Source organism: Cricetulus griseus, chromosome 6 (genome assembly GCF_003668045.3).
Source record: "Cricetulus griseus strain 17A/GY chromosome 6, alternate assembly CriGri-PICRH-1.0, whole genome shotgun sequence".
In the NCBI taxonomy this organism is placed as follows: domain Eukaryota; kingdom Metazoa; phylum Chordata; class Mammalia; order Rodentia; family Cricetidae; genus Cricetulus; species Cricetulus griseus.
This window is the reverse complement of record NC_048599.1, coordinates 106356393-106378871: the sequence shown is the minus strand read 5'-3', so window position 1 is coordinate 106378871 and position 22479 is coordinate 106356393.

Here is a 22479-nt window from a genome sequence, read left to right as displayed (position 1 = left end):
AATGCTTGATGAATTACTACTTGAAAGTTATCATCCTTGTTACTTATTTTACTTCTAATGAATTTACATATTTGATATATGACACCCAGCACAGTTTTTATCTTTAAAACCTGAGAGAATTGTCCAGTGTGAACTTTAACTCTATTTTAAAATCTGCTCAAGATATATCAAATTATAAATAGCCATTGTGGAAGAAAAAAAGTAGTGAAAAAAAAAAGGACAAGGAATACACTCATTCTCAGAATAGCCTTGGCTTTTAAATAAACACTGTGTGTGTGTGTGTGTGTGTGTGTGTGTGTGTGTGTGTGTGTGTGTGTGTGTGTAAAGTTAAACCTAATAATCTGATGCATTTGGCTTAAACATTCCACTCTGAGTCTTGGTGGGGATTTTATAATTACTATAAACAAATTAGTAAATTACCAAGGCAAGGCAAGGGCTTCTAGGAGACAGAAAGTAAGCACTTCATAGTGTTAAGCTGTGTCTAGTGCGTGGGGCAGAAAGAATGACAGTCCCCTCCCAATAGATGCATCCTAATCTCAAGAACTGGAGAACATAGCCTATTGTGGCAAAGCAGATCATGAAGATGTGATTAAATCAGGATCATGAGATATGGAGAGAATCCTGGAAGATCCTGGTAGATTTGGTTTGATTCTGTGGGTTTGAGATCAGGTTCTGAAAAAGAGCAGTGACCACGGAGTCAGAGGAAGAAAGGGGGTCAAAATCTGATAATCAGAAGGTGACCTCTAAAGGCCAGAGAACATATGGGGGCAATTTCCTCTCCCCAGCCTTCAGGGTGAGCACGGCACCAACCGTACCTTGGTGTTAGCACAGAAAGGCTTACAGCAGACATCAGAGCTTCAGAATGGTTAAGGAAATAAATACACACACATCTTTTTAAACCTCTAAGTGAATACTTGTATGAAACCTCTGAAAATCAAGTAAAAATTATCTCCTCACATCACTGATCTTGGTGTGCACATTTTCAAACATGTAACGTGCAGAAATGAGGTATCCTTGGAGTGATGTTCTGTTTTTTTTTTTTTTTAATTTAACAGCTCATGGCAATTTCCCTAAGCCTATATACAGATTTCATTATTCACTTTGAGGACAAAACCCATAATTCATTTAGTGACATTTAAGGTGCCTTTTGAAGTTAGTGGGGGGAGGTGACAATGGTGTAGCAGAGAATTGATAAAGAATCTCACTATGAAGCCCAGGCTAATATCAAACTGGTGATCTTCCTGCCTCAGCCTTTGGATTATAAATGTGTACCACATGCCTGGCTTAAGGGAATTTCTTATTCATTTTCTTTTTATAACTATAGGCCATATTGAATGAACAACTTTACGCTTTCACAACACTCCAAACAAGTTAGTTAATGTTGGAAAACCCAGCCCAAGAAATTCAAGCTGCTACTATGATGTATTTTATAGGTATGTTTCCTTTTTCTTCATAATCTTTGAGTAATGCTTGTTCTCTCTTTCTCTTGTTCTCTTTCCTCCATCCTTCTCTTCCCATTCATTCTTTTCCTTGGGAAAGTGCCCCCTAAGTCTCAACTACCTCAACTCAAATTTCTGAATTCAAACTCCTCCTGCTCCAGCCTCTAAGTAGCTGCAACGACAGGCACACACATCACCCACCATTCACACTTTGTTATAGCTTATGTTTTAGAATCCCTCTGAGAGGACGAATATAAACAGTGAGCTCCAGGTATATCGGTTAGATTCCTCAATAACAAAGATAGGCTAGCTCAGAGAATGGTTCATGAACTGAAACACCGTCTTAGAGACATGCCACTGATAGTACAGCCACAACTGCAACCTTGACGACCAATTGACTATGCTGACATTGGACGTCATGGCTGAGCCCTCTTCAGTACAATCTATGCACTGACAACTGAACTCAGACCATTGCTCCTGACACCCACCTTCATTTCTTCTCTTCTCTTTCCTTAGAGAAATGGATGCTTTTACCAGAGTCACTGCCTCTGTAGGGCTCTCCTCCTATTTCTTTAGTCACCTATTTCTATTTGAGAATGTGTGCAGGTATATATATCTCAGTGAGCAAACATCAACTATGGCCATGAGGGACCTGAGTGGCCTGGAAAAGTGAGAATCTGACATCTTCAGTTTAAATACTGGAAAGTAGAGTTTGTATTCCACAAAGCCACAATGGAACTAAGTCTCCAAAGGCAGAAGACAATATTCAGACATTAAGCAAACAAAACAGTTATCTGTGTCTGCTGTGGATCTTGAGCCTCTTGACTTTTCCTGCCATAGACCAACTCCCAGGTATGGTATCTTTCATGGAATAAAAGCAGAAGTGATGTAAGTTAAGAAGTCAGGAAGCATATTTAAGCATAGGAAAAGATCTTCAGCACTTTTTAGTTAACCTTGATTTACTGCACATTGCAGAAAATATCTTATTAAATATGAGGAATCATGCATGTACAGACAAGATTATCCTGAATTTGTTTTAAATTGGATGGAAAGGTATTAAGAGGAGAGAGAGAGAGAGGGAGAGAGAGAGAGAGAGAGATGAAATAAGATTGTCCTAGTGTGCACTAAAGTTGAAGTTGGGTGCCAAAGACTTACAATTCTACTTGTGTATTTATTTTTAAAATCACATAAAAGAATGAAGAAGAAACTGTGTAGAGTTGTATTTACTTGGGGATATATTAATCTCATCCCTTTGGAAAGATAAAGAAATCTCAAGTGATTTGCAGTGAAGATTTGAGTGGGGTTGTCTCCATGGGCATCAATCATCTTGTCAGTCATGAGCCAAGAGAATTTGTTTCCACTGCACAAATGTTGAAAGAGCTTGGAAGTTCCTTATGTCTGTTTTTTCCATATGATTTAAAAAGTAAAAGTAGCTTTAGCTTCTGAAGGAATTGGTTAACATATATTGGCTTTTTGCCATTTAAATTTATGCTATCAATCTCAAACATTTGATCAACATACTTGTCTTTTCATGATAAATCAAACAAACAAACTAGAATATCCTTTGGGAAAAAAGAGCATTAAAAACCCAGAGTTTTCTCTTCTTTTAATCTTCATTCCAAGACTACTAACAAATGGGTCACACATTTAAATATCCTCAGGGGAGAATATCTGTGATTTCAATTATGTTCTCTACTCAGTTGAAACACTGATACAAGATTCTTTGTCATGATCATAATCTTTTCTAATGTGAGGATCTTGTGATCACCTAGAGAAATTCTGTCTTGCCAAGCCTACTTTGAAATGGGACAATCACTTTTCCAGAAGAAAATTGTGCATGTGTTGGGAGAGGGAAGCAGTAAGCCCCAGATATCAACCTGTCTCTACTTCAACTGCATTTGTCACACTAATTGCTTTCTGATGGATTTAAGGGCTTATTGTTGTTGTGTGTATATGAACATGAATTTTTTTGGAGGGAGCTCACAAGGCTATCAAAGATTTAGATTAATCTTAAATGCTATATTTGTAGAAAACAGCAAGAAAGGATACATCAAAATAAATTCCTGAAATAATGTCTTCATGAAGAATTGTCAGCAATCTGAGTCACATTAGTTAAAAAAAATAAAAATAAAAATAAAACCAGCAACCATCTTCCATTCTCCATCCAAAGGTCCTTGAGGAAGAAACTCGGTAAGGATGGGCAGAATTTCCTGGAGCCTGAGCTGGTTTGTGTACAGTGGCAGAGCTGTAAAGTAATGGAAGACCAGAAGTTGAAAGAGGAGAGGAGAATCTAGAAGCCAGGATTGTTGCAAAGGTGGTAAGGGACCGTGGGACACTGCAGATACCTTCAGCGCTAAACTTAGTTAAAAAAAAAAAGACTCTAAAGGCAAGTTTACCAAGAACAAGGTCACAAAAGGAAATCCCCACACCTAGCAGTACAATGAACAGTACAAATTTGAATTGATGGCTGATTTAGAGAGAGAGAACAGGAAAGGGAGAAGAAGAGAGAGAGAGTGAGAGAATGAGAGAACACATAAGGGAGAGAGATTGAGAAAGAGAAAGGACAAAAAGTTGGAGGTAATAAGAAGGGGGGATCTGGAAGCAACTAGTGGGGGGAACAGGAGTGAATGATAAAGTATATCATGTAAAACCCATAAAGTGTTAATAAAATACTTTTTAGAAAGGAAAGTTGAATTCATTCCATATTGACCTCCAAAATGGGCAAAGGTTGAATGGCAATGAACATGAACCCTGGACTTGGGCACATTAGACTGATGTAAATATATCACTAGACCCAAGGTAAATGATAAATGGGTGTTTATTGGCAAACAATTACACAGACAAATACAAAGAACTGCTGGAGCATTTCCCTGCTCTCCCTACCGGATCCACTGACCCTCCAGGAAAGCCACAACTCAAGCTCCTCTCTTTGTGCTTTCATCTGACTGAAGCCACACCCAAGGGTGTGTGGCCACTATTACAGGTTCATAAACCTAACACCTACATCAGACTCCAGTGGTTTCTTTGTGTATAATCAGTGCAACTGACTCAACGCCAAAATTTTTGTATTAACACTGCTGTTAGTGTGTGTGCGTACAATGGGTATGTGTGGAGTGAGATTTTGCCTTCCACTTGACATGGACTCCAGGGCTAAATTCAGGCCACCAAGCTATTGAGACAAATACGTTTATCTGATGAACCATCTTTCTGGTTCTTACCAGATTATACATAATAGATTATACACAATAATAATTTAAAGATGTGTTTGTTATCTTGCTTAGAAAACAGTAAAGGCTCAATAAATGACATCTGCTTCGTTATATTACTGTTATTTCTGTCTGATGTACAGGTTTACATTGTTCTTTGAGTACTCAGACATAGCTCTATCTGGAGCATTTGCTTAACGTGTTTTCACTGCTTGCAGCTTTTCTTCCAGGTTGTTCCTGTGGACCATCATCTTGGAACCCTCTCATCTGTTTTCAAAACAACATCTAGCTATTCCATGTTTTAAAATGAGTATATTCTATCTTGTTTTTTTTTGCTGATGCTTCTTTTCCAATTATTTTTTAACCTCTATCAGCTGCTGCTTCCTGATGCTATAAACCATCTCTCCATCTATTTGTGTAGCTATCTTCTTTGTTTTCTCCCCCACTAGAATGCAAGACCACAAGGTAGAGATTTTAATCTGATTATTATAGTTAATATTTGCTTAGCATTTCAAACAAGGCCTGACACATAAAAGATTATTAATACAGTATTATTGAGGGAGAGCTTTACTCCATCTAATAATGCTGTTAGCAAAGTGAATGACTCTTCAACTGACTTTCGTATTCTCTTAGTTTGAGGGTGGGCACAAATTTTCTTCAAGCTTTCTTTTAGTATTCCTTTTACTTTGTTGTATCTGTATTTTCTTTGCAAAGTAGGCACAAGATATAGTATTGCTTCTCTTTGTAAAAACAATCCATCCACTCCCTTAAGAGATTACCAGTTTACAGTAATCATTCATATTCTTTACTGACCTGAACTGATTACTGGGAAAAGCTGATGCTTTTCTATTGCAAAATAATTAAGACAGAGCAAGTGATCAGGAATCCACATAACCATTGCTGTCTTCCATTCACTACCAAAGGGACCCCAACTTTCTAATCCTCAAACTCTAGACCAGAGAATGTAACATATTAACCATGAAATATGTTAATCATGTATTAATATGTTAATAGGAAAATATATTAATCATTAAAGAAATTGGATAAATTGAGAAAAAGGACAGGAACAAGATGTAATCACAGTGGGCTAACATCAATTGTCAACAATTTTTGGATTATTTGCCATGTCTCCAGACCCACATCTGTTGGGAGCCAAATCTCAGGGCTTGGCATGAGATCCTAAGTCATGCTTGGCAGGCCACATAGTTAACCTTTACATAGCAGCTCCTTCGAACCTCAGCTCAAAAAAAGAAACAACCTGACCCAGTCCTCCACCCACAGGCTCAGTCACCTAAGCAACCCTTCCTGGTTACTCATAAATTCTTTACCCTGCCAAACATCCTCTTTGTGGCTTCCTAATATCCCACCTACACTAACACCTGGCTCACAAACAACCCATTCTACCCCTCCCATATCCTGTTCTGCCGACTATATGAGCTAGCTTGAGAGAAAAGTAAAGTTTGCCACTTGATCAGAATCCTGTCTTGTGGTCATTCTTTTTGCGTCTTTTGTCCCCATTCCCTATCCCTGACTCTCTTGCCCCAGGTTGATGTCCTGCAGGTCAGGACAACTGGTGCCCAAAGTGAGGCTGGATAGAGTTGGGGATCTGGGAACTTCAGTGCTCATTAGAGGGACGGCCTGTCCATGCAGTGAGGCGTCCAAGACAAGGTCTATTGTGAGCCTCGGTTGGAGGAAGACCCAGCAGCCTGCCCAGCACTTGGGACTTTCGGTTCATGAGCACCAACTACATGGAAAAGGTAAGTAATGGGACAAGCATTTAGCAAGGAAGATTTCTTTCTTTCTGTGATCGCAGAATCCTTCAAGATGCAGGGAACTTGGGTTAAGAAAAACAATGGATAAAATTAGCAAGGAAGATTTATATCTTTCTGGGATCAAAGAATCCCTCTAGGCTCAAGAAACTCAGGTTAGAAAGAATCAAACAAAAAAGTTCTTACTCTTTATTGGGGATCTTTGTCCATGGTTCCCCTAGGAAGGAACCATTAATGAAAAGAAATGGGCTTCTTTGCTTCTGCACCTGGCTTGTGGATCCATGGCGAGTTTGTCCACTATTACAGTGGCCAATGGTGGGGGAGAGTTCAACATTCTCCTTGTCAATTCCTGGGGAATGCTGGGAAGTTGCAAGTGAGGTCCTGGAGTTAGAGAGGTTAAGGTTGACAATGATACTAAGCTGGCTCTGCAATGCAGGAGGGGAAGGAGATGTGGATGTCAGGAGGGACTCCTATTATGAGACTTTGGGGCCTGAAAAAAAATCCCTGTCTAAATTGCTGCTCTTGGCGTTTCCACTTTTGCTTTTTGCATGAGCCAGAAATGTTTTCAGTGGTTTCTTTTCTTCTCTTTTTCCCCCGAAGGAATGGTGATATACATCTAATATAATGCTTAGGAATAGAGTATACATGGGGCCTGTAAGTGAGACCTGGCAAAGAATTGAGCTGTGTAGCTAACACCTCTGGATCTGTAGTTATGCTCAGAGGCCTTTCTGAAAGCTGTCTGAAGGTTTTCCTGTCTTCTCATTCTTCTCATTTAACCATTCATTGACCAAGTGCTTCTTTGTTTTGGGGTACTTTGTGGGACATTTATTAAGTGCTGGAATTTCCACTTCAGTAATTATTTCTGATGCTGCAGTTTCGGTTTCTGGCTCTACAGCAAGTACAGTGTTTTCAATATCGTAATGTTGTGACGTAACTTCAATGTCAGGAGAAGATGGCTGTATGTCTGAACACATGCTGATGGTCCTGTGTCTCCGACACTGCTGTCCAATATCCCGATCAACCCATTCTACACATTCCCTGAAAATGACCTCAATGACTCTGATTCAACGATTGGCTTGGCTGGCTTCCCTAATATGGGAAAATAACCTCCTGTTACTCCTTTTTTCTTCCTTCTACCCATTCCTACTATTTCCCCATGGTTAACCACCCTCCTACCTTCCCTCCTTGGACCCCTGATAGGGCTCCTCTTAAATCGACTTGTGGCCTTTGTCAAGCAACAAGTGGACTCTGCCACTAAGCCTGTCCTGGTCCAATACTAACCCTCTTCCCCATGGCCAGCTTCAGAGGTGCAGACCTGGATGGTACTGCAAGGAGACCTCGTCTTCTGAGGAATATGCCTGTGTGCAATGGGGTCGATGTCCTAAAGCTTCCCCACCCCCACAAAAGGCATTTGACGGTCCTGCCTTTCAGATGGCTCCGGGAAGCCATCCCCAAGGTCAGAGAAAAATGTCCTTTATAAAATCACCATAGATTCTACAACTGGGGGCCAGGCCTCTATCCCCCCTCTGCTGAAAAATTTGGCCACTTCTTTTTATACAAGGAAGGGGGAATATGTTGGGAGCCAAATCTCAGGGCTTGGCATGAGATCCTAAGTCATGCTTGGCAGGCCACATAGTTAACCTTTACATAGCAGCTCCTTCGAACCACAACCTGACCCAGTCCTCCACCCACAGGCTCAGTCACCTAAGCAACCCTTCCTGGACCTCTTACTCATAAATTCTTTACCCTGCCAAACATCCTCTTTGTGGCTTCCTAATATCCCACCTACACTAACACCTAGCTCACAAACAACCCATTCTACCCCTCCCATATCCTGTTCTGCCAACTATATGAGCTAGCTTGAGAGAAAAGTAAAGTTTGCCACTTGATCAGAATCTTGTCTTGTGGTTTTTCTTTCTTCGTCTTTTGTCCCCATTCCTATCCCTGACTCTCTTGCCCCAGGTTGGGACACACATCTAATACTTAAAATACATTATCTTATTTAAAACACTCACAATAGTCTTGACATGGCGTATTGCTGCTATCACTGTTTCTGGGATGATAAAGAGGAAGCCTAAAATCCTCAGTAGCTCATTAGACCACAAACTAGCAACAGAAAGACAAGACTCTCTGGCCTTTCAACCTGTGCCAACCTTCCATGTATCCCAAAGCCTCGAAGGATGATAAGCTAAGTATCAGCCCTGATATGGCCTCTAAATGGAAACAAGAGCATACTAGACATATGCTATCTTTGGGCTAAGCACATATTTAGTAAAAGCTATAAAAGGAACAGTAATTGCTCAATTTATTCTAAAATGGGCTGGATAGTAAACATTTTAGTCTCTCTTTAATATGGTATGCCTCACTACTACTCAAGCCTGCCACTAAATCACAAAGACAACCACGGATGAAATGAAAATCAGTGGCAGTGGCTGTCTTCCACTAAAACTTTATTTACTAAAGAAAAATCTGATGAGCTCCATGGTATGATCTGCCAATGATTTTTGTTGCTAAAAACCTTTTAATTGTTTTGGGAAAGCTGTTCTGGAAAGTTCAGAGACAGGGGAAGAAAGTAGAGGCCAAGAAGTAGAGAGGACAGAGTATCATAGAAACACACACACACACACACACACACACACACACACACACACACACGGTATTTTGAATGAGATGTCCCTCAGAGTCTCAAATATTTGGATACTTGATCCCAACTTGGTAGCACTATTTGAGTATGTTTAGGAAGTGTGGCCTTGCTATGGTAAGTATGTCACTGGGCGTGGGATTTGAGAGTTTAGAGACTCATATCATTTCTAGTGAGTGCTCCATGTTCCATTCTCACAGTCCAAGATGTGAGGCCTCAGCTTCCCGCTCCAGCCACCATGCCTCTGCTCTGACATCATGGGTTCTTTTCTCTCTGCAAGCTTAAGCTAAAATAAATTCCTTCTATAAGTTGCCTTGCTCATGTATTTTATCATTGCAACAGAAAAGTAACTAATATAATAGGTAATGGTTTTTATGATTTAAAAAATGAATCCAAGAGCCTAGGAAAGGACCAGTTAAAGCCAGACCTTTTTAGGATCTCTGTATCAGGATACTTGCTATCAAAGATGCCAGTGCCTAAAGCTTCCTTCCTGGGCTTTGATGTTGGGAGTCTGCACCCCTTAATAATTAATCTGAACAAGCCATAAAAGAGGCTATGCACTAAAGAATATAAACACAGCCTCATATTTCCAATCTTTTATTGCTTTGAGTGAAGTGATAGAGTGTTCACAACATCCACATCTGGAAGCTTCTCAACACAGATAACAATTGCTGTTTTTTTTTCTCTTGACAGATACACAAATAATGGAATCTTTTCTCCCACTTACAGTGAGTAGGGAAAGGCCAAGACAGCTAGAAGAGCTTGCTCAAGCTGGAACTACTGATTCTACTCAGGAGAGAGGCTTGATTGAAGGGCCAACAGGCCCTCAGCCAATCATCTCACTGTACCCTCTCCACCCAGAACATGTGCCTTCCAGGGAAGCATGCATATATGACCAGTTAGAAGGTCCAGATGCACCACCTTACTCTAATGGTATTTACGTGTGTGTGTGTGTGTGTGTGTGTGTGTGTGTGTGTGTGTGTGTGTGTGTGTGTGAATATAAGACATTGAGACAACAACCGTGTCATTAACATGGCAACCCCATTCTGAAAATTTTTCCTCTATATTAGTTAACCCAACAGCACAAATGTAACAAGAAAAGTAAAGATTCAAGCTGAATCAAGGTCACTTTCATTCTGGTTTGAGGGACTATGTCAAAATAAAATTTTGTCCTTCTCAGACATCACAGCCTCAGGCTCTGAATAAATTTATCTGTCTGTATCTGAAGAAGAAATAAATTATTTTTCGGCTATTAATTTGAAAACCCTGTACTTGCAACTTTCTCCCGATTTTTTGAAATAAAAAGGTCTCTGGAAAGTGTTAGGATTCAGGCATTATGCTGGTCTGCACAACCCCCAATCACCTGGCAGGATGCACTCAGGCAGTACCCTGGACAGCCCAGGGTCCTATGTCTGCTATGTCACTAAGGAGTCTGCATGCAGGTGCAAAGGTCCCTTTAAGAGGCAAACTCCACCCACCTCTCCTCTCTCTCTTTTTGCCATTTCTCTAAGGAGGCAGACAGATCTCTGTCTGTCTCCCCCATCTCTCTCTTTTCTCTCTCTTTCTCTCTTTTTCTTCTTTCTCTCCTCTCTCTCTCTCTCTTCCCCCATTCCCTTCCCTTACCAATAAAACTTCCTTCCCATGTAATTCCTGCCTGATGGTATGTTTGTCCCCCCCACCATGGGATCCACTATGGTCCCACCTCTCACCATATTATGACACAAAGATGCTTGATTTCAGCCTCTGACTCATGCTGCCTTTGCTTCTGGAGACCCTTGCATCCACTGTCCTCTGTAGTCATGCTGCCCCAACACTCTTGCTCACCCAACTCTTCACAGTTACCGTCTGCTTCTTAACTCTTTATTCTTCAGTGCTTATCAAATATGTTAATTATCACCACTCAATTTCTTTGGGAAAAAATAACCCAACCCCCAAATAGTGTTTTCGTTAAGCCTTTCTACTTTCAAACATTATGTTTTCACTTGGCTTTCTCTTGCCTCCTCCAGATTCAGTCATTATCATCATCATTATTACACTAGTACTTCTTTTTCTCTAGGTAATTCAGTTTCGCTATCTACGTTAGTGTTGTGAAATACTGTGCTGTGGCAGGACATGTCTGTAGCCATAGTGAAACCAGAGCAGGCATGATGATTGGCAGGAGACTCTCACAAGATCTAGCTTGTTTCTCTGCCCTGGAAAAAGGGAGAGGTCATCAGCTCCTCCCTCACCAGAGAGTACAGCCCTGCCTTCTTTCTCCTCTGCTTTCCGCCAGATGTATATAATCTTTCCCCAGCTGCACGTGTCTTCAACAGGTTGTCAGGAAGCCAAATGAAGAGGGAACTCCAGCTATGGAGTGGTCACTACCCATGCTGGTTGGGACTTTATAGTTATGCAGCTGCTGGAGTCGCCTAAATTCCTATAAGTAACCCAACAAACTCATTAGTTCATCAATCTAGATTTGGGTGGAACTGTTTCCAGTCTAGATTTGGGCAGAATTGTTTCTAATTGTCATTGCTATTTGTGTCCTGGGTGACTAGAAATAGACTCTGCAGAAAAAGTAACACAATTATCAAGGAATATAGCTTTCAAATGTAATCCTGACAAGGAATAGGAATGAAAAACATCTGACAAGCAATAGATAGTAGAAACACATATGCCAGGACAACAGGATTGTTTTGCAAAAAAAATTATCAGCATGAGGCTACATAAAAAGCTCACAGCAAAGTTCAGTGCTATGGGAAAAGGCTTCTTTCATATTGCCAGACTTGGTTGGGTTCGATAAATCTCTTTCATTGTTGCAGTCAGGGTCTATGTATTATGTTTTCTTTCCTTGTTTCAAAGTCTCGGCCTTAGTCATCAGTGTGGAGAGAAAGGTGTCCATAATGTCACAATATGATTCATCAAAGGTCACTGGTAAATCACTGCCCTTTACACATTTTATAATCAAACACAGAGATGCTGAGGGTCAGGTCTTTAGTTGTGTGCTATGAGTTTTGAGCAAGTAATTTTAATTTTGAGAGACAAACAAGGGCTTAATTTTGAATCTCATTATAGAAAAATTTCAAAATATACTTTGTAAGTTCTTGGTCACCAAATGTAAATATGCGAATCAAATTGCCAAAGGTTCTTTTACATTTCCTTCCCAAAAAATCTCTGCTTTCAGCAACCAAGTCATTTTTTTGAATAGGACTGTTTGGGTATGAGGGAAAACAAAACCAAAAGCAAACCAAAACAAAAAGACAGAAGAGAGTTCTGAGTACATAGTGTGGGGAGTTTTGGAGTTCCTTCAGAACTCCAGTTGTGGTTGAGTGGGCCAGAGAGAGATTGTCTTAGCCATTTCTTCCTTCCATGCTCCCTCTGGCAGAATGCAAAACATGACACTTTAGTGAAAAAAATGAATGAGACAGAGGTACTGGCTCCCTTGAGGGTTACAGAAGACATCAGCAATAAGGAATTAAAATATCATCTTTCTGTAAAAGGCCAGAAAGGCAAGCGCTCTGGTACCAGATAGTAAAGATAGAAGAGAACAGGTTTTAATGTGCCCTGAAACTTTCTTTGTGTTGTTAGTCTGTGCTGATTTCAAACCCTATTGAGTCTTCTACTCAACAGAGATATACCCTGAGGGAATTGGGACCACTGGTATCTTTCTTAACGCTCTAGCATATTAAAAGAAAAAGAAATAGAGAAAGAGAAAAACAAACGGTGAGCCAGTTGTGATGACACATGGCTGTAATCCCAGATTTCAGCAGAATGAGGCAGGAAGATCATGACTTTGAGCTTGGGCAATGTAGTAATACCCTGTCACAAAACTAAAAATAAAAAAGATCATAATGATAGTGATAAAAGTAAATAAAATAAAATGAGATGAAATAACAGAGTAATATACTTAAAATTATTTGCTAGTATATTAGCTATCATCAATATACATTTTAATTTAAACTATAATTAAGTGAAAATATGATAATTACCATAACCACAAATCATGAAAAGAATACATCCATCCTATATATGGACTTCATTTCCAATGATGGGTCAAGCAATAAAATCTGTAATGAATTTATGTTGGAAGTCTATTAGTATCTCTATAGTTATATGTAATTACTTGGTAAAACTTCACAGTTGCGTCTCCTTAGGAAAGACATATCCAGGCTGATCATTTTCCTTTGCCACTCCTCCTTCTCACCTTGCTTTGTGACCATCTTTTAGATACCCAGACTAGACTGTAGAATGACCTTGTCATTTTGTGGGGCAAGAGGATAAGGAGACTGAGGTCAAGTGTTGGCTAGCCCTGTGACATCATGGCACATACTCCAGGTTTACTTGATGGAAGGAACAAGTTAGAGAGGGTGGCAGAAAGCAGTGGGACATGAAGGGAGATGCTCAGAGTAGATTTGGACCTGGTCCTAGTGTCCTGAACAATTCTGGCAGCTCCTGTAATTATGGTGAGGTATGGAATAATTAGGTGAGATAAACTCTTAGTTAGCTTCTCTATCAAACTCCTGCTTAGCTCATCATACTTTATTTTCATATTTGACTGTCTTAAAAGCTTTTATTCTAATTCTTAATGACTGTCACATCAACACTTACTTTCAGAAACTGTTGAAGTAAGCCTTATTTGGGGAAATATGCCCAAAGAGAAAGACCATTACCCTCTGAAAATGTCCCCCACCCAGAATCCAAACAAGTTTTTGGCCTGATGTCTGGGATAAACAAGTACAGGGATCTGGTTCTTAAATTAATCAAGGAGGATGTAGGAAGTAGAGGAAATGGGGGATTGTAAAAAACTCATTCAATGGTGTCACACGCCTTTAATCCCAGCACTCCGGAGGGAGAGGCAGGTGGATCTCTGTGAGTTCAAGGCCAGCCTGGTCTCCAGAGTGAGTGCCAGGATAGGCTCCAAAGCTACACAGAGAAACCCTGTATGGAAAAAAAAACTCATTCAAAATAGGAAGGCAGAAAGTCAATGAAGAACCCAGCAGTGGGATCTATAATCTCAGCACTTGGGAGTCAGAAGTAGGTGAATCTCTGAATTTGAGGCCAACCTGGTCTGCAGAATGAATTCCAGGACAGCCAGTGCTACACAGAGAAGCTATGTCTCAAAAAAAAAAAATCAGTGAAGAATAAACTGAGGAGACAGACTAAGGGTACCAGCAGTTGAGAGCCAGCCTGACACTCAGCCACGTTTCACTTCATTCTCATAGCTCAATGAAGAGGTGGCTTGAATGTAAAGGGCCTCATTCACAGGTGGAGGAACCACACATGCAACAGACCTAACAGAGGTACTGGAATAGAAAACAAAAGTGCTAGGAAAAGCCCAGCTGTTGTAGGTTAGAGTTTGGGTGTCTAGTTGATAAGGGGTTGACTAATGATGGTTAACTTCCATTGTGAAACTAATTTGATTTTCAAAACCTAGGGTATCCATAAGGCACATCTTTGATCATTTTTTGTGAGGATGTCTATGGAGAGGTTAATTGAGAAGGGAGACAAATTCTCAATGTGGGTGGCCTTGTCCCGCAGGATGAGGTCCCTAAATGAATAAGAAAGGAAAAAAGAGGAGGCCAGCTGGCCATAAGCATTCCTCTTTCTCCACTACTGGTTGGCACTCCTATTCCCATGTTTTTCCTTCCCATTTTCTGAGCTGTGAGCCGAAATAAACCCCTCTTGCATTAGGTGGCATGTGGTTACGGCAAGGAGTAGAGGAACTAACACATTACAAAACTGAAAGGCCAGTGCCTACAGGAACTGGATGTGAGAAGGCTGTTAGATGATCTAGCTGAGGGATCTTCATGGCCACTTAACAATATTGCTTTTATCGGGATTCCCAGAATGATGCACTCTAAGAGAGACTAGAACAGAAAGGCCTCGGTACTCCATTCCCAAGAGATAATGCATGTAAGTTATAACAAAAAGAAAAACGAAAGTACAAGGGGTTCTTCAGTAGCCACCATCTGCATGGTCAGCAAAGCCATTTTGTGTTTGCTTGTTTGCTCTCGCCCCCCGCCCAAAAAAGGAAAGTGAAAGCTGTAACTGGTTGACATGACTGTGAAGAGGCCAGAAACATCATGTGGTAGCCACATTTGCCCTTCAAGTGTCTTTTCAGTCAGCCTCACTGGGGAGGTGGGAGACAACAGGAAAAAGGTGGATAAATAAGTTGGAGAAGATTCCAGAAAAAAGTTTACTTGTAAAATAGAGAATCAGTGTGGATTATAATTTACCATATTCTAAAATAGAAAATAAAGAGATGGGTCAGATCAAAGCCAAATGCAAGTGCAAGTGCTGCGAATGAATTTGCACCCTGGTTAAAAAAAAAAAGTTTGTCTAAAAATTCCCCCCCACATTTTCTGAATAATAACAAGGTTATTTTTGCAGGAAACATCACAAAGAGTTAGTTTCAGTGTTTACCAGAGAATCCCCAGCACTGAAGTTTCTCCCTCTGTGTCATTTCAGGATGCTGACATCGCGGTGAGGGGATTTCAGGATGTTTCTGCCTATGACTCCACTGATTTCTCATTTTTATCAAAGCTCAAACTAAAATTAATACTAAGTTCAGTGACAGTAAAGTCTTTAATTCTTTTCTAGAATGATGTCTTGTTTCATAGGAAAACAGCCTTGAAAATCATTGTTTACAAATTCCTAATCAACTGATCTATCAAAGCCACACATTTGTTTCTATCAAGCCATCAAAGGCTCTATGCTATTTTTAAATCATTGACTTCCAAAGATTGTCAGAGAAACTCTACTCCTGAACATCCCCTCCAAAAATGACTGTGATCTGGACATGATGGTGCAGGCCTGTAATCCCAGCATGTTGGCAAACTAGGCGGAAGGATCCTGAATTTGACATCAGTTTTTGGTTATATAGCAAAATCTTGATAACCACCCACCCCCCAAAAATCCCATATATTTTTATTTCTTCTGCTTAAAATCTTCTCATCTGTCCCTCTCATCCTTCCACAGCCAAGTTCCATCTCTAGTATTCTATCATACTGCTTAGGAATGGGTTTGGTCCTCTCTTGGGTCTTTGCCTTTTTATATGAACTCTCACAGAAAGTTTCAAGATTCCTTTTCTCATGGACCATAATTTTATGATATTTATTGCCTCCAATGAAGAGTGTAGCTAATAATAATCTACTTTTATTATACTTCTCTGTATAGGTTAATGATTATTAAAAAACAATTTAAAATGCTAAGCCTTGATGAAGAGGAAAATACCAGTAAGACTAGATACATGTGTTAGTCAGTCTTTTCACCACCATGGTCAAATACCTGGTAGAAACAATTTCACTGGGAAAGATGTTAGCTCATTGTGGCAGAGGTTTCACCAATGGCTGAATACCTTGTTGTTATTGGCCCTATTTGAGGCAGAGCACAATGACAGAAGGGGATGAGAGAACTGAGTTACTGACTTGCTGGTTGCCAGGAAACAGAGAAATCCCGAGAAAGGGGGCCAGCCAAAGGCAAATCCTTCAACAGCACATCCCAGTGACTCAATTCCTCCAATTTGCCCCTATTTTTTAATAGTCTGTTCACTTACAAATTCACCAGTGAACTAAAATATTCATGAACTGAAGAGTCCTCATGGTCCTTTCATATCTAATGACTGGCCCTATCAGCTGGGAATGAATGCTTCAATACATGAGCCTTTTAGGGGTTTGATTCATATCCAAACCATAACCTCATAAGAGAAAATATTTACTATACACGTAAGAACATAGTCTAGGAAATGCAGACAATTGTAAAGTTTTTCCTATGTGTCCAGGTAACAAAGACTCTTAAAGATGTCAAGACTTATGAAACCAAGCCAGCATTCTCAGAATTTGTGTAAGACTGAAGGTGATTACCATACTTTGAAAAGAAATTTAGCAATACATATCAGACACCTTAAATACATTCATTCCCAAAATCAAGCACAAGAAGAGAGACTTCCCAGTGTGCTCTGATTGCCACAGATAACCATGTTTGGGCATTCTATTTTCTTAAAAGTATCTTTCAACAAATATTTTATGATTTTTCTTCTAGTTTCTATAGTGAATCCCTTTTGGCGGTGTGCATATGTGTCTGTGAGACTTCACGGAGGACTCCAGTAGCACCTAGGATAGAGTCCAAATCTTGGCATTAGCTAGGGAACCCCTCTACTACACAGCTACCTTTCCAGTCCACAATCCCTGTTTTCAGAGACTGCAAAGTGAGGATCACATAAACTTCTTCACAGTATGGGGTCAATTAGAGGCTGTATGTGGAATCCTGGGGCTGACTTGAGGATTTCTGGGTTCACTGTAACTGGAGCCCAACTCCACGGTGACCCATGAAGCTCACTAACAATGATAGATATGCAGTCTGTTTCCCAAATATCAGCACACTGCTGGGAAACTTAGTCGAGGAGTATGTCATTTCCTGAGAATGCGATGTCTCTGGAAGCATGATGGAGACTCAGAGATGAGAAAAGTGAAAGTCAGTGTATAAAGACTATGGCCTTCAGGTGAAACGTTTTCCCATTTTGCTGGGAGATAGATGACGCTTAGCATCCAGTGGTGGCTGGACACCAACTGAGACCATAAAGGACATATTTGAGAGAAGATCCCAGCTTAGATGTCCTGCACATTGCCCCAACTTTCAGTACTTTGTTGTCCTACTACGCCTTACTCCTAGTACTTGGGTGTAGGCTAATTTGTCCCATGCCTAAGAACCTGTAGAGATGTATTATTCTTTTAGTGTCTCCCAGACTGGCCTCCGTTGGCTTACTTTCAATTGGCACAGGGCTGGCGTTGAAGCAAACAATCTTGAATTGGCCAGTGGCTGGGGGAGGGTGAGCAGGTGAGGTTAAACGAAGTAGAGAGAATTAGATGGGTTGCTAATTTTCTTTCAAGGTTCTTTACTCCCTTTCTACCTCCCTGTTTCTTCATTCCTTCTCTTTTGTGCACTGAATGTACTTCCCAAACAGTACACTGGTTAGTAAAAGTTAAATAGAAGGCAAGACTTTCTTCTGTTTTAGTAACAGCCGAGCCAAGGAGTGTCTTGGCTGAGGCAATTTATACAACACCACTCCTGGGTCTATTTCCTAGATCCAGTCCTAAGTTCATCAAGTCCCGTGCCAGCTCACGTAACTCTGGACCTGTTTGAGCTCTCCTTATCTTGTATTTCAAACATTTTTCTGCGGAGTTTCTACATCTGGTCAACAATGTACCTGCTTTACTCCTAACTGCCACCAGGTGGTGCCTAACACCAGATCCCAGAGTTGACACACATTTTTCATTTCAGGTAAATTAGACTGAATTTATTGAATATATTTGTTTTCACTATAAAAGTATACCATTAAAACATGGGTGTTTAACCACATACTGGTCATTAAGTTTTGCACTATCCCAGCTAATATTCATACTTGGCTTTAGCATGTGCCAGATGTGTTCACATTCTTTTTTTCACAAATGACATGGGGAGAGGGGGTCACATGCATGCTATGGCTTGTATGTGGAGGTCAGGCAACAGCTTGTAGGATATGGTTCGTCCCTTCCATAATGCAGATTCCAGGGACTTAACTCAGGTTACCAGACTTGATGGCAAGTGTCTTTGTCCCCTGAGCCATCTCACCGACCCCACATCATTATGTCTTTTGGTCTTAGCAGGAGTTCCTTGAAGTCAGTGGGGTAAATGATTTTATTTGTCTCTCTTAATAGGTGACAGAGAGACTAGGTAGCATGGCTGAGGACACACAAGTGCCAGGAAACAGCAAAAGGGATGTAAGGTTGATCCTGCGATTTTATAGGCAGGAAATTTGCTCAGCACTGTACCGCTGTAGCTAGGTGAAGAGAAGAAACACCCACCTCCTGTAAATACAGCTCTAAAGGGACTGCCTCTCTACCCATTATCATCTGTCTTGCTCTCAGGATTCGGTTCAAGTTAGGTCCAGGTGTGCCATCCTCATTTTCCTGTTCTATGGCTGAGCCCCACAGCATTTATCTGCCTGCTTGGAGTTTCTCTCTGCATCCGATGCTCTTTCCTGGTTGTTTTATTTTGTACAATAAGAGGCTGACCCGACCCTTGCTTTATCCCCTTGAACAAAAGCCTTTAAACATGACAGACATGGAAAATGATGTGTAAACACATGACTGTTTCTTTCTCGGTATAGAAAAGAAAAACAAAACATTTCCCTGGCAACCATGTTGCTATACTCTCACAGGAAAGTCAGATGTTATTATTAAAGGCTAAGGTCTATCTTTTTTTTTTTTCTTAAAGGAGCCAAACAATGACCTTCCCTGTGGGCAATTAAATGGTGTTTTCAAGATTAAAAAAAAATGTTAAAATAAGGTTTTCTCATGGTTGTCCTCTCAAGGACTAATGTGTGGTAAGCCGGTGATGCTGTAAGTGTATATTAGAAGAGGAAAGCTTTGACAATGATTAAGTACCTACTGGCAAATAGACACTCTGTTAATGATTTTAAGATTTATTACCTCTCATTTTTATCTTCACAAGAACTTCTTGTGGTAGGTACCTTTATCTGTATATTCTACGTGAAGAAACCAAGGCTTAGAGAGGTGAAGGAGCCTGAGACCAAACTAAGTGATGGAACAAAGATTCATACCTGGATGCCCCAGGACATGGGTCCAAGTCTGTGTGGCTTTGTGTTCTGTTCACCTTAAGCTTCCTGGGCTTGGGGGAAAGTCTGTGCCTGGCATCCTGTAGTAGGGGATTCTGGCATACTCTTGCTAATGACTTGAGCTATAATGCTGAGGTGTTTTGTTTGTTTGTTTTAAGGAAATGTTGGTGTCAGGGATTTGTCTTGCATATTCCTGTAACTTTAGGATGTAGATAAGAAAGAGGCCTTCAGGGGGAAAAAAGGACACTTAAGTTCACTGGACCCCAATGCATACCTTTGGAGTTGTATGCTACAGACTTTAAAAGGTTATTGTAAATATTTTAATTGCTTCCATTATGTAAATTTCATCATACAGTCACTGACTACTCACTGTGAGCCAAGCACTGTGCTGAGAGCAATGGCCAGGAAATGATACAGAAAACAAGGGCACCATCAATAACACTTATGTGACACGTGTGTTACACACCTATTTATGGGCTAGTTATTACTGTATTTGGCACCAGGAACATACAATTGCACTAGATCTTACCTTATTTTAAAATATTTTCCAGATTAGAGAGGAAGACAACACCGAATTAAATAAAATATGGTAGTGCTGAAACAAGAGTAAATTTTAGTTGCTATGGCTTTGTAGGATGTTCTAGAGCAGCTGTTCTCAATCTTTGGGTCTCAACTGTTGTAATTTAAAAATTGGCACTTGAGAGAAAGACACCATGCAACAGAGCTCAAGTGGAGGTGTTTTTTTTATTTTTTATTTTTTTTAAGGGAATGTGAATGAGGAAGAGAGGGAGGGGAAGGGAGGGGAAAGATCAGCCTCTGGGGACAGGAGCAGCAGAAGAGAAAGGAAAGGCAGAGAGACAGGGGGAGAAGTAGAAGAGAAAGAGAAAGGAATAGACAAGATAGAGAGAGAGAGATGGGACGTGGGCAGGGTCCTTTTGAAAGGGAACAAAGTGAATATGCACAGGTGGTGCTCTTAGTGGCTGCTGCTGAGGGTGTATCCTGTCAGAACCCCAAGGGCAGGCCAGTACAGACGCCTGAATACTAACATTGACCCATTCAGGGATCCAACAACCCTTTCAGAGGGGTGGCTTAAGACCATCAGAAAACACAGACATTTGCATTATGATCCATAACAGTAGCAAAAGTACTGTTATGTAGTAGGAATGAAAATAATTTTATGGTTGGGGGTCACCAAAAGATGAAAAACTGTATCAAAGGGTCACAGCATTAGGAAGGTTGAGAGCTACTGCTCTAGAGAGAGGGTATAAGTTTTCCCCAAGTCTCCAACAAGGAAGAAGTGTTTCAGTGTTTAAATGAAGATCCTTTGGAAAGGCTTTGGTGATGCCTGGGCTGGAATATTCCTATACTGATTGTGAATTGGCCTTTGGTTAGATTCACTCCGCCTTTAATGTTGGCCTCTCCCAAGCCTCTCCACATTGGTGAACTTGGACCCTCAGCCTTCCGCTGGCTTCTCCGGTTCAGGACATTCTATCATTTCTTTCCCTGTGCCTCTTCCTCCTCTTACTGCTATTCACATTGGTCCAGCTTTCTCATCCATCTAACCTCGTGTCAGCAGTCTGCATTGCCCCCACTTCCTGGGAGTAAGGACTCTGCCCCAGCATTTCACAGATTTCGCTTCTGTGGGAAGATTTGATCATCGTTCTTTCTGTTCAGGTTGATCAAGATCAGGCACCTTAACACAGGCTGGAATGAGGCAGATCCCTTATCAGCTTCCCTGAGACTGGAGGTTGAGAAAGAAAGACATGACCTGGGCGGAATCAATCTGTGTGTTTACAGATTGCCTTCTTTGCGCTTCTCTTTTCCAGATTATTTGAATTTCATCTCAGCAGAGTCCTAGTGGCAATCAAAACTAATTCACATTTTAAGAAAGAGTATTTATTAGGTTTACAAACTGTAATCTCAAAGCCCTACCTTAACTTTCTCAGGATCTGCCAACCCCGCCCTCACCTGCTGTTTACTTAAGAGCTACCCATCCTAGACTGTGAAAGTCAGAATTATCTGAGTCTACGATCAGGCTGTTTTGCACACAAAGTCAAACCATTTTGGACTTTTGGAGGGAAACTCCTCATTTTTCAAGCTAACATGTTTTCATATTTGTTCTTCTGCTAGATACATAAACTCCTTTTAAAATTGCTCTGTTCTTGCTAAGCATAATGTTGGTATTGATACCAGCTGAAAGCCCAAGAGCACACTTTAAATGCCAATGCAGAGAGGCATTGAAATTGTCAACTGAGCCTTCAAGATAGCTCAGCAGGTAAGCTTGCGGCCAAACCTGAACTGGATATCTGGAACCCACATGGTGGAAGGAGAGAAAAGAAGTAGCAGCATTATAATCTGCTTTTCTTTCATTACTCACTGAGAGTTAGTTGGGAATCCTTGTGAGCCTCACAGTGAAAATACCAAGGTTCCTAAGACAAGGCATCCTTAGCTACCAACTCAGTGTGTACATGAAACCTGGCTCCAGGCAACGGTGCCTGCTCTGCCTACCTGTTTCATGCTTTCTCTTGACCAATAGCAATGAGGATGACATTTCATGGAAGAGGTCTATGTATTTTTATACTTGTCACTTTCACATTAACAATTATATGTTTATGGGGTACAAAGTTGAATTCATACATCTTGTGTGACAAAAATATTTTGGAACTCTTAACTTTTTTGTGATGTGGACATTCAGAGTTCTTATTTCTGTGTACTTGGACAGTACTGTGCATTGTTGTTGCCTGTGGCATTCACAGGCAAAGCACACAAGCTGCTGCTCATCATATTTCACTTGTGGCCTTGGATGATGGCCATCTTAGTACTAGGTGTT